Source organism: Lissotriton vulgaris, chromosome 4_1 (assembly GCF_964263255.1).
Source record: "Lissotriton vulgaris chromosome 4_1, aLisVul1.2, whole genome shotgun sequence".
Taxonomy (NCBI): Eukaryota; Metazoa; Chordata; class Amphibia; order Caudata; family Salamandridae; genus Lissotriton; species Lissotriton vulgaris.
Genome location: NC_141691.1, coordinates 950,303,479 through 950,313,179, shown reverse-complemented (window position 1 = coordinate 950,313,179; position 9,701 = coordinate 950,303,479). Strand labels below are relative to the sequence as shown.

General features: G+C 50.8%; 1 pseudogene; it reads right to left on the bottom strand.

Annotated features, from left to right (window-relative positions):
• Nucleotides 1-239: 239 nt before the first annotated feature.
• LOC147722747 (uncharacterized) overlaps nucleotides 240-9,701 on the bottom strand; it is a 69,684-nt pseudogene continuing 60,222 nt past the window's right edge.

Below are 9,701 nucleotides of genomic sequence, written 5' to 3'. Positions count from 1 at the left end.
ACACTTGCTGCACATTGTGTTGTCTGCCTGTACAGTTATGTTGATATTGGGTGTCGTGTTATGTCTGCGATAGCACACTGAAGCCAGTGACTGTTGTTCTGCTGTGTCTCCCTAGGTGCAACGGAGTCATCCTGGCCTACATAATGTACATCTTTTGTATACATCATGGACATTTTGGAGACAGTCAAAATAGCACTAAAGACAAGACTGCACAAATTGTAGAGTGTAAGGCGATTTATTTACAAAGTTGACATGTGAGGGGTGCGTTCATTTTCACATGTAGGTGGTGATGGGGCAGTGAGTTGACAGTTATGGTAGATGAGATGCAAGAGTAGAGACCACATGGATGTGGTGACCCAGTCCAAAAGACATGTGCCATTCACAAGGCAGTGCGGGGAAGGACAGTTCAAAGAGTCAATGCAGTGGGGAAGAGGGTTGCCATCAGGGCTGGCTCCGTGACTGGCGTGTGGCTGGTGCTTTGCCTCCAGAGACCCCCAGGCTCTTCTTAGGATGCCCCCTTGATCTCTTGGGGAGGCTGCTGCTTGGCCAGCGGCGTCTGAGGACTCACCCATCTCTGTGACCGCAGGGAAGGATGGTGCACTGTCATCCTGTGGCACAACAGAGGGGGGCGGAGGTGTTGTTTGGGACGTTGGCCTGTCCCTCAGTAATGCCACTTGCTGGCCCATGAGGTCCAGCATCTGGTCTAGGCGGTTGTCGATGGACATCATCAGCAGAATGAGCTCCCGTAATAGCTCATCACACCGGCCAATTTGTCCCTGGACCTGTTGGTATTTCTCCACCACTCTGGTGAAGTGATCCAGGGATGGTGTCCACTCCTCCTGAGGTCTGGTGGTGACCCTGGCCCTCTTACCTGCCCTGCTGCCACTGACCTGTTGCCTCACCACTCTGGGTACACGCACACTCTTCCTGCCGTCCACAGTTGTTGGTGTCGCCTGGTCATCCCCTGGGGCAGGGAGGGTGCTGCAGGTGGTACTGGTGGTACTGGTGGTGGTGGTGGTGACGGTGGTGGCAGCGGTGGAGGCAGAGGCTGTGACTGCAGGGGTCTGCTGTGGTGTTGTTGCAACAGACGTGGTGGTGGGAAGGATGGGGTCTTGGGACCTCTGGGTCTGTGGCACACCAGATGGGCCGGCCTGGAGCTCATCGTCCAAACTGTCCTGGGAGTCAACATCCGAGAGTCCATGTACTGGGGGTGAAGACTATCTCTTCTGGTCATTGTTGTGGTTCTCAGCAGTAAGTTCCTCATCACCTGTGGTTTAGATGGGTAATGGTCAGTGTTGGGCACTGTGAAAGTATTGTGTCATCTGCATGTCATCTACTGTCTGTGCACTACACAATTGTGAAGTCAACACTAGAATTATTCATTGCAACACTGTGTAATTTCATGGTGCAGAGCAACATCATTTACTCATACATGTCTGGTGTCAATGCATTGCATGCAATTCTTGCTGTGTGTAGGGATGCATGTCCCACACATACACATCAAGAAGAGTGAAGATGGCTACCTACCTGTTAGGTGAGGGTGGACAGTGCAATGGCTGACACATGCTCCTGGTTGGGAGGGAGTGCTCCATGCAGCTGGAGTGTGGGACAGGGGGCATGCTGGGAGTAGTAATACAGGCCTCCATCCCTCAAACAGGCCTCCCAAGCAAGTTGGACAAACATCACAAGCAAGATGGCTACCCACCTGTTAGGTGAGGGTGGACAGCGAAATGGCTGACACATGCTCCTAGGTGGGTGATGCCTCCATGCTGCTGGAGTGTGGACCAGTGGGCATGCTGGGAGTAGTGATACAGGCCTCCCACCCCCAAACAGTCCTCCAATACAAGATGGCTACCTACCTGTTAGCTGAGGGAGAACAGTGCAATGGCTGACACATGCTCCTGGGTGGGTGATGCCTCATTGCTGCTGGAGTATGGGACAGGGGGCATGCTGTGAGTAGTGATACAGGCCTCCCACCCCCAAACAGTCCTCCAATACAAGATCGCTACCTACCTGTTTGCTGAGGGAGAACAGTGCAATGGCTGACACATGCTGCTGGGTGGGTGAGGCCTCCATGCTGCTGGAAAGTGGGACAGCGGGTGTGAGAAGTTGGCCTGATATATAATGTTCAGTATTCTAGTGAGCACTTTGTATCAGTCCAAACAACCCTTATTGATGATTGGTTGTAAGTCAACCTTATAGACCAGCTATCCTAGTAGCGTGGATACGAGCAGTCTTCGGGCTAAACTCTAGAGGGCGTGTTAAGCCAGCTGTTATACCATCACATATACCCCTTGAACACCAAGTGAAAGGACACCACACAAGTGTTATGAAAATAAACAGTGTATTTATTTAGATCACAACAGCCCTGTACTCTTTATGAGGACAGGGTACTAAGCACACAACAAAACTCTTACGAAAATACTTTAAGTTGCACAATTTACACAAATGCCCGAGGGGCACGAAAAACCATATACTATGAAAGTGGAATGCGAAATTACTAGCAGGTAAGTACTTGACTAATAGGCTTTGGAATCGCTAGGACTACGTTAATGAACCTTCGGATTACTAGTAGGAGGCCTAGGGGACTCGGGTGCAGACTGTGCACTCTCACGCGGATGCGGGACAAAGTCTATGGAGGCTAGTAAAAGCAAAGTTAGTGTTCTCGGGCGAACCCGACTAGGTAGATCGAAAACGAAAGTGGATCTGGACCCTTGGATAGTGAGGCTATGCTGGGGCACCGAAATGCCGAAGTTACCTAGCCCAGGGGCTGCAGCTGCATAGGTCTGAAAAGACGTCGGGAATCCTCGTTGACGAACCAGGAGCCTGAAGAAAGAAGTTGCTGGCAGGCGACCAGTGAAGATTGTTCGAGTGATCCAAGCCTGGATCGAAGATGGATGACACCTGAAAGCAGAGGGGACCAAGTTCTTAATCACTAGCCAGTGATTGTGTGGGCACCAGGATGGCACCGGGCGAAGTCACCTCGACCAGGTGAGTGGGCGACGCTGGGCTCTGCAGTCTCACAGACCAGGAGGCGTTGTCGGCGACCAGGATGGAGGTGCGAGCTGTCCCACGATGGTTGATGCTGTCGACGTCGCTGGACCCAGGATTGGGGACACAAGTCTTGGCAAATTCAAGCCCACGCGGTGGACCTAAAATGGCGTCTGGAGTGGACCAGGAGGGTCCGGGGTGCTCCTCTTTTGGAAGGGAGCAAGGGCCAGTCTGGAGCAACCGGACCAGCAGTGTTGTTGTCGTTGATCGTCGTCCGGAAGGCCACAAGCCAGCGGGCTAGTAGTCAGACAACGCAGTGAGCAGTAAAAGCAGAAGGGCCCCACGCAGATCGTGGAGATGCTGGGGGGCTGGACTTCGGTGCTGGAGCTGCTCAGGGTCGGGGCTTCTCGGACCCCAAAGCACTCACCAGAGGATCCCTCGGCGGTCGTGCTGGATAGAAGTCGTGCAGTTCTGATGATGGCCGGTCCCTCGAGGTCTCGTCGCACCTACGGTTCTCAGCTTAGCTGTAGAGGTAGGTAGAGGTCAGAGGTGTTGTTCGGATTCCTGAGGAAGGACGTGCAGCAAACCGCAGAGTTCTTAGATGGTGCCTGCGGATGCAGGGTGACTACTCCTTAGCCACAAGGGAGAAATCTTGAGAAGAAGTCGAGAGTTCCTTTCGTAGAATGTAGTTTCTTGATTCAAAGATGATCTAATTTGGAAGGGTCCCCGCTCCTGCCTTTATCCCAAAGAAAGGGGTGGGTACGCGACTAGGTCCTGCCCTGGGGGTGGGACCAGGAAGGGGGGTGGTTACACCCCTCTCCCATGCCGGACCTTCCCCAGGCCAGGGGCTGGTGTGTCCCTGGAACTGGTTCTAGCCGGCAGATGCATAGTGAGCACCGGGGTGCCACTTGCAGTCACCTTCCTGTAAAGCCCTGCCTACCCAGGATACACAAAACCCTGTCTGGGATGGTGCTAGCACCGCCCCTGACAGGAAACCCTTTGTCCAAGCTCTCCTCGCTGGAAGGACTCCCAGCAGCAGGAGGTCAGACTTGTGTCTGTGGTGGCAGCATCCATTTTGTGGAGCTGAGGCTTGAGTTAACTTTAACTGGGGTTCACAGTTACATACATGTCGTGTCCCTCTAGAAGGGTGGAATGCTAACCCTGTAGCCAGAATTGGCGAGGGGTTAGTATTCCAATTTGTATGACACCTTACTCAACATGTTTTGATAAAGCAATACCAGAGATAGCATTTAACCGCGAGGATTATAATGCACTTAAGAGTATATGGTATGCGTTATCATGGAACAGCTATTAGGACTTGGTTCCGCAAGCTGCAGACGGGCTCAGCTCATGCCAGAGCACCATCTCACACGATTCCAAGCACTCTGCCTTCAGGATTGTCAAGGCCTGCCATAGGAGTGACTGATAGGAATCTGTGTGTCCATTTTTAGGGTTAGATATAGGTATACTATATCTCAAGCAAAGGGTGATTACACCACCTTGCCCCAGCTGTCGTGCAGCCAGTTGTGTCAAATTTAGATGGCCATCCAGGGGTGGCATAATACATGCTTCAGCCCCTGGTAGGCCCTGGGTACACCTATGCCCTGAGTTACAGGGTCTGATAAGGTGGCCCAGTCCCAATTGGATAATGCACCTAAGGTACACATGTCAATTTAGTGAGAGAACAGCTAGGCTGTGGGTCTGATTGGCAGGCCCACAGCCAGAGAAAGTCGTAAACCAGTGAAACAAAAGCAAAAAATCTGGGTGATCATAGGATTGCAGACCCTACTCTCCTACATGACCCCCCCCCCAAACTTTGGGACAATAAACTAACCTTGACCAGGTGAATCTTCCTGCTCTAAGTGGAAATACCTGGAGAGCCCATCTGCATTGCCATGATCAGTGCCAGGTCTATGCTCCACTGTAAAATCCATCCCCTGTAGGGAAATGGACCACCTAAGCAGTTTGGGGTTTTCACCCCTCATCTGATTTAGCCATAAGAGGGGCTTATGGTCGGTCTGAATCTTGAAATGCGTGCCAAACAAGTATGGCCTCAGTTTCTTCAGGGCCCAAACCACAGCAAAGGCCTCCCTCTCAATAGCTGACCAATTTTTCTCTCTGGGGGTCAGCTTTCTGCTTATAAAAGCAATGGGCTGGTCTTGACCATCAAAATTCAGTTGAGATAGAACAGCTCCCACACCCAACTCAGAAGCATCTGTTTGGACAATGAATGGTTTGGAGTAGTCCGGACTCTTGAGGATAGGTGCTGTGCACATGGCCTGCTTTAGGTCATCGAATGCTTTTTGACAGCCTGCTGTCCACTGAACTTTCTTTGGCATCTTTTTACTTGTCAGTTCATTAAGTGGAGTCACAAGTGATCCATAATTCCTGACAAACTTTCTGTAGTAACCAGTCAGGCCCAAGAAACTCGAACCTGAGTCTGGGTGGTTGGAGGAGCCCAGTCCCTGATTGACTGTATTTTTCTCTCCAGTGGCTGAACTTGGCCTCCACCTACAAGGTGGCCCAAGTACACAACCTGTGTCTGCCCTATCTGGCACTTTGTGGCCTTGATAGTGAGACCTGCTGCTTGCAGTGCCTCTAACACTTTCGTCAGGTGGACCAGGTGATCCTCCCAGGTGGAGCTAAAGACAGCTATATCATCAAGATATGCTGCACAGAAGTCATCCAGCCCAGTGAGAACATGATTCACCTGCCTATGGAAGGTGGCAGGTGCATTTTTCAGACCAAAGGGCATTACCACAAATTGATAATGTCCACCAGGGGTTGAAAATGCTGTCTTGGGCTTGGCATCCTCAGCTAACCTGATTTGCCAATACCCAGCTGTCAGGTCAAATGTACTTAAGTAGTTGGCAGAAGCCAATCTATCTATAAGTTCATCTGCCCTTGGTATTGGGTGGGCATCAGTCTTAGTGACTGCATTGAGACCCCTGTAGTCTACGCAAAACCTCATCTCTTTCTTACCACCCTGGGTGTGAGGCTTTGGCACTAGAACTACTGGACTAGCCCAAGGGCTATCTGAGGGTTCAATGACTCCCAACTCCAACATTTTCTGCACTTCTGTTTTGATGCAGTCTCTAACATGATCAGGCTGCCTCTAGATTTTACTCTTGACTGGCAAGCTGTCACCAGTGTCAACCTCATGGGTACACCAATTGGTTTGACTGGGTGTTAGAGAGAACATATGCCTGAAGGATTGAAGAACTTGTTTGCAATCCTTCTGTTGATGTTCAGAGAGGCTGCCACAAAAGACAACACCATCTACTGACCCATCATCAGGATTCTGAGTGAGCAGGTCTGGGAGAGGGTCACTCTCTTCCTCCTGTCCCTCATCTATGGCCATGAGCAAACTCATGTCCTTCCTGTCGACATATGCTTTGAGCCTGTTTACATGGAGCACCCTGTGGGGGCTCCTGGGAGTTCCAAGGTCCACCAGGTAGGTGACCTCTCCCTTTTTCTCAAGGATTGTGTGGGGCCCAGACCATTTGTCTTTGAGTGCTGCTGGGGCCACTGGCTCCAACAACCATACCTTCTGTCCAGGCTGATACACAGTCAGGACAGCCTTTTGGTCATGCCAAGCTTTTTGGAGTTCTTGGCTGGCCTTAAGGTTTTCAGATGCCTTCTCCATATACTCAGCCATCCTGGAGCGGAGACCAAGTACATAGTCCACTATGTTGGTTGCAGGCTTTTTGAGAGGTCTCTCCCATCCTTCCTTCACCAAACACAGGGGTCCTCTTACAGGATGCCCATACAAAAGTTCAAAAGGGCTGTAGCCAACCCCCTTTTGTGGGACCTCTCAGTAAGCAAACAGAAGGCAGGGTATCAGGACATCCCATCTACGCCTGAGCTTTTCAGGTAGTCCATGAATCATCCCTTTTAGGGTCCTGTTGAACCTTTCAACAAGCCCATTGCATTGTGGATGATAGGGTGTAGTGAACTTGTAGTTGGCACCACATTCCTTCCACATAGCAGTTAAGTAGCTTGACATGAAGTTTGCACCTCTGTCAGAGACAACCTCCTTAGGGAAGCCCACTCTGGAGAACACTCCAACTAGGGCTCTTGCCACAACAGGTGCTGTAGTGGTCCTAAGGGGAATAGCTTCAGGATACCTGGTGGCATGATCCACTACCACCAGTATAAACTTGTGCCCCAATGCTGTCTGGGGTTCAATTGGACCAACAATGTCAATCCCCACTCTCTCCAAGGGCACCCCCACCACAGGCATTGGTATAAGGGGGGCCTTTGTTGTGCCACCTGACTTACCACTGGCTTGGCAAGTGACACAGGAGCGACAAAACTCCTTGGTATCCTCATTCATGTGAGGCAAGTGAAAGTGTGAGACAAGTCTGTCCCAAGTCTTTGTCTGGCCTAAGTGTCCTGCTAAGGGAATCTCATGGGCCAAGGTAAGAAGGAAACCTCTCTGAGACAAGGGGATAACCAGCCTCCTGGCCATGCCAGGCTTGGGGTCCCTTGCCTCAGTGTACAGGAGTCCATCATCCCAGTATACCTTGTGGGTACCTGTGGCGTACCCAGCAGCCTCAGCAGCAGCCTGCTGTCTGAGGGGTTCAAGGGAAGGGCAGTCTAATTGTTCCTTCCCCAGGTCTTCTCTTGAGGGTCCCCCTGAGCCCAGAAATTCAACTTGATCAAGTTCAAATTCTTTAGGCTCAGTTTCCCTCAGTTCCTGTAGGTCAGCCTCCTCTGAGACTTGATCCTCAACCTGGGGCAAGGGGGAAGGCAATGCCTTAACCCTACTGCTCTTCTTCTTGGAAGGTGGCTGGTCCATTGTTCCAGGATCCAGCACCTGTTCAGTGGGGCATTTTCTGGCCTGTGACCTAGTCTTAGCAAGCACATGTGCTGGCAAGCCTAACATCTCCATGTGAGTCCTCTGCTCCACTTCTGACCATTGTGATGACTCCAAATCATTGCCCAACAAACAATCCACTGAGAGGTCTGGACTAACTACAACCTTCTTTTGGCCATTTACCCCTCCCCAGGAGAAAGCAACAATTTCCATACTATGACTGGTAGTGACATTGCTTGCATTGGTCACCAGGAAATCTGTACCTGGCATGATCTGTCCAGGGTCCACAAAGTTAGGTGTCACCATGGTGACACTGGCACAAGTGTCCCTATAGGCCTGAGCCATTTTGCCATTTATCAAAGGTGTCTGCTTGTATTTGCCCAAAGTATTGGGACTGACATCAGGGGATATATCCACATCCCCTGTACAGACAAGGACAGCCTGAGTGAGTGTGCCAACTAAGTTGTCATACCCCTCAGAACCCAAGGTTAACCCAACTAGTCCCTTGGGAGGTGCACTACTACTGCTGGCTGTACTAGGGGGCACAGGTGCCTTAGGGGCTGCAGTAGTAGGAGTCTGCCCTCCTTTCTTGGTGCACTCACTAAACCAGTGAGTTTTACTTTTACAGTACTGGCACCACCTTTTTGACTGGCCTTCTTGAGTCTTCTTCTTCTGGGAAGCCTGACCCCCACCCTCTTTGGATTGTTGGGGACCTGTCGAAGACTTCTGGTCATTTTTTTCACCTTTGGTATCTTTACCCTTCTAGTCTGCTTTCTTCTGACCACCCTGGTTCTGGCCCTGGTTCTGCTTAACTCTTCTGACCCATCTGTCTGCCTTCTTTCCCAATTCTTGGGGAGAGGTCAGATCTGAGTCAACAATATGCTGATGCAACAACTGGTTCTGACAATTGTTTAAAATCTGTTCCCTCACGATCAGATTATACAATCCTGTGTAATCAGTAACCTTACTGCCCAGCAACCAGCCCTCCAAAGCCTTAGTGGCACAATCTACGAAATCAGACAAATCCTGAGACTGAGTTTTCTGGGTATCCCTGAACAGCAACCTGTACTGCTCAGTGGTTAGGCCAAACCCATCTATCAGTGTATTCTTCAGGACCTGGTAATTGTTAGCATCCTCAACTCTAGTAGTGAGGAGCTTATCTCTACCTTTGCCTTCAAAGGAGAGCCACAAGATAGCTGCCCACTGACTCTGGGGGACACACTGTACAGTGCAAGCCCTCTCCAAAGCAGTTATCCATTTGTGGATATCATCCCCTTGTTTAAAGGGGGCACTATCTTACTCAGGTATCTAGTGTCTAAACTCCTGTTTTCTCTTGGGAGAATGCTGCCACCAGTGGGGTTTGTCCCACTCAATTCTTGCTCTCTAGCAAAGGCAAGTCTCTCTTTGGCCAGGGCAAGTTCTTCCCCTTCAATCCTCAGATTGACTTCCCTCACTTTGGCCTCACACACTCTCCTCTGAGGGGATGTCATCCCTCTGTGAGAAGAGGCCTGAGAGCCATTGGTTCGAATGGATCTGTTAGAGCCTCTGGATAGAGACCTAACTCGTCCATTCCCAATGTTAAGCTGGCCTGAGAGGGGCCCCAGGGTTCTCCTAGTACCATTCTCATGCCTGCTTAAGTTGGCCCTAGTTAGCTGGCTAACTACTTCTTGGCCTTTGTCTGCCTCGTCCTCAGATGGCTCTAGATCCTCATCCTCCTCTTCACCTTCTGCAGAGAGATGGATAAGGTCAGGGTCACCTAAGGTTCCCTCTAGGGGAGGCATGTTCCCATCTGGATTAGAAGGGTCTGGGTTACCAGCCCTCCTGGCATCATAAGTCTCTAAGAGACCAATCAGGAATGGGATTGTAGGGTTAGAACCCTGTTTTAGCTTCC